The following is a 3,749-nucleotide window of genomic DNA, read 5'->3' on the forward strand; positions in this document are numbered from 1 at the left end:
AAACTAACTATGATTACAATCCAACTCATTCATTGCTCCATTAAGGTACCAAGGAAAATTTTAGAGGATGTGTTAGTCCAAGTGGAGCAATTCTACTTCTTGTGGATTTTATTGTACTAGACACTGAACCATGTGTAAATGCTAGCGCTCAAGTTCCCATTATTTTAGGTACCCATTCCTAGCAACTTCAAATGCAATCATCAATTGCAGGAATGAAATGATGAAGTTGGCCTTTGGTAACATGACCTTAGAGCTCAATATTTTCAATCTATGTAAGTAGCCCATAGACAATAATGAGATCCATGATTTGAATTTTATGGACTGCTTAATAAAGGAAGAGGAATTGAAACCTAGCCTATCTAAGGAATTGATTAAAGTCTTTGGGGACTTGAAAAATTCTGATTTAGAAAAAGTGTTTGTTGAAATTTGTGATGATAATGAGAGCACTACCACCCAGGACATTGGTATATACCGATGGAGACCTCACACTCAAATTTTGTTCATCGAGGACTTGAGACCTCTGCCATCACTAACCAATGCTGCAAAGCTTGATCTAAAACCACTAATAAATGAGCTTAAGTATGTACACTTAGTTAAAAATGAAACTTACCTTGTGGTGATCTCTTCATTTTTAAATAAGGATCAAGAGATTAAATTGTTGAATGTTCTAATGGACCACAAAGGAGCCTTGGGCTGGACCATTTCTGACATTAAGGGTATAAGCCCTTCCATATGCACCCATCGAATCCACCTCGATGAGGACGCCAAACCAATTAGACAACGTCAAAGGCATCCTAATCTAAACATGATGGAAGTTGTAAAAAAATGAAGTAATCAAATTGTTAGATGTGGGAATCATCTACCCAATATCCAATAGTGTTTAGGTGCATCCAACCTAAGTAGTTCCAAACAAATTCGAAATAATTATCATGTAAAATTCTAATAATGAACTTATACCAACACGTTCACTACAGGTTGGCGTGTTTGCAATGACTATAGAAAATTAAATACGGTCACAAAGAATGACCATTTTTCTCTACCATTCACTAATCAAGTTTTAGAGTGGGTAGTAGGTCACTCCTATAGCTTCCATGATAGATATTCTGAATATAACCAAATAGAGATAGCCCTGGAAGACCAAGAGAAAACCACGTTGACTTGTCCATTTGGCACGTTTGCTTTCAAACGGATGTCATTCAAATTATGCAACGCCCTAGTAACTTTTCAACGGTGCATGTTAAGTATTTTTTTCAAATATGGTTGGAAACTTTTTTGAGATTTTTATGGACGATTTCTCTGTATTTGGGAGTAGTTTTAAGGAATGCCTCAACAATTTATCTCTTGTCTTATCTAGGTGTGAAGAGAAGCACCTTGTCTTAAATTGGGAGAAGTGTCGTTTCATGGTTCAAAAGGAAATTGTTTTAGGCCATGTTATCTCCAAAAATAGAATCAAGGTAGATCGCTCAAAACTGGACATTATTTTTAATCTACATATTCCCTAAACGGTTAGAGATATTAAATCACTTCTAGGGTATGCCGATTTCTATAGAAGATTTATCAAGGACTTTAGTGTCATTACTAGACCCTTGACAAATCTTCTCCAAAAGGATGCCCATTTAAGTGGATAGATGCATGTGTAAATGCCTTTAATAAAATTAAATCATCCATTACCACTGCACCTATCATGCATCCACCAGATTGGACACTTCCTTTTGAACTAATATGCGATATAAGTGATTATGCTATAGGGGCTGTTTTGGGCCAAAGGAAAGATAAACGGCCTTACGTTATTCACTATGCGAGTAAAACCCTAAACTTGACCCGAGTGAACTACTTAACAACTAAAAAGGAGTTACGTACTTTTTGTAGTGGTTGTTTTGAATAAGTTTAGGTCCTACTTGCTGGGATCCAAAGTGGTCATTTTCACGGACCACTTGACTTTGAAATATTTGTTATCTAAGAAGGATGCAAATTCAAGACTTTTGAGATGGATCATCATACTCCAAGAATTTGACTTAGAGATAAAAGATAAGAAAAGAGTAGAGAACGTAATGGCCAATCACCTTTCTAAATTGGTGTTAGATGATTCCACTGAAGAGATGCATATCCAGGACACTTTCCCTAATGAACAATTATTTATGATATCCAAATTGCCTTGGTATGCAGATATAGTGAACTATCTTGTGACGGGAAAAATGCCATATCATTGGGAATCACAAGATAAGAAGCGTTTTAAAACTGATATTAGGAATTTCTTCTGGGATGACCCATATTTATATAAATGTGGGACTAGTCAAATTTTTAGATATTGTGTCCCAAAGAATGAAGTTCAGAGTGTTATTTCCTTTTGCTACATGGAAGCATGTAGTGGTCATTTTTTTGCTAAGAAAACCACTGCAAAAATTCTGCAATGTAGGTTTTACTGGCTCACCATGTTTAAAGACACCCATACTTTTCGTATTGCTTGTGATAGATGTCAAAGATTGGGAAGAGTGTCTCGGCACAACATGATGCCTTTATCCCCTATTTTACCATTGGAAATTTTTTATTGTTGAGGTATTGATTTTATGAGCCCATTTCTATCTTCTTTTAGATTTCTTTATATATTGGTTAGTGTAAACTATGTTTCCAAGTGGATTGAAGCAATTCCAAGTAAGACCAATGACAACAAAGTGGTCATACGATTCCTTAAGGAAAATATTTTTTCTAAATTTGGAACTCCAAAGACCATCATTAGTGATGGCGGGTCTCACTTTTGCAATAGGATATTTGAGGTTTTAATGAAAAAATACGGCATCAAGCATAAAGTGAGCACCCCATACCACCTACAAATGAGTAGGCAAGCTGAGATTTCTAATTTGAAAATCAAATACATTTTAGAGAAAACTATAAGGCCAGATAGGAAGGATTGGTTCCTCAGACTATCTAGCACTTTATGCGCTTATAGAACTGCTTATACGACCCCAATTGGAATGTCCCCATACAGATTGGTGTATGAGAAGGGTTACCACTTGCCTGTGGAATTGGAACATAAAGCATACTGGGTAAAAAAAAAAGTTAAACTTTGATATGGACCAAGCAAGTAGATAAAGGAAATTAGAGTCAAATGAATTAGAGGAGCTGAGGAGAAACTCCCATGAAAATTCTAAAATTTACAAAGAGAGGACCAAAGCTTTTCATGACAAAAACATCACGAGGAAGAATTTTGAACCTCAGCAAAAGGTCTTATCATATAATTCCCATCTCCAGTTCTTTCAGGAAAGTTAAGATCAAGATGGACAGGCTCCTTCATTGTAAAGAATGTTTATATTCATGGGGCTGTTAAAATTGAGAATCCACATAATGATAATATGTATAAAGTAAATGGTCAAATATTGAAGCCTTATATGAAAATTTTCATTTGGAATAGGAGTTTGTCCCTCTTCATGAGGTAGAATATTTGGATCGATGCTCCTCGTCTGACAAAGCATTTGTGTAAATTTTGTATAATATTTAATTTTTTACTGTCACCTAGCAGGTGAGTTCTTCATGGTAGGTACTATCTATCCTTTCTTTGATTTTTATTGTTCTCATATTTTCTACATCACATGTATCATTATATTGGGGACAATGTAGATTTTAGGTTAAGGGTGTGGATAGTCATCCATGTGAATTTATATTTTAGGACTAGTAGAGTTTACCTTTTTTTAGTTTACGAGAATTTTTTTCAAAATTTTCAACATACAATTTTTTATATGCAAGAATGTGAA

Source organism: Magnolia sinica, chromosome 8, assembly GCF_029962835.1.
Source record: "Magnolia sinica isolate HGM2019 chromosome 8, MsV1, whole genome shotgun sequence".
Taxonomy (NCBI): domain Eukaryota; kingdom Viridiplantae; phylum Streptophyta; class Magnoliopsida; order Magnoliales; family Magnoliaceae; genus Magnolia; species Magnolia sinica.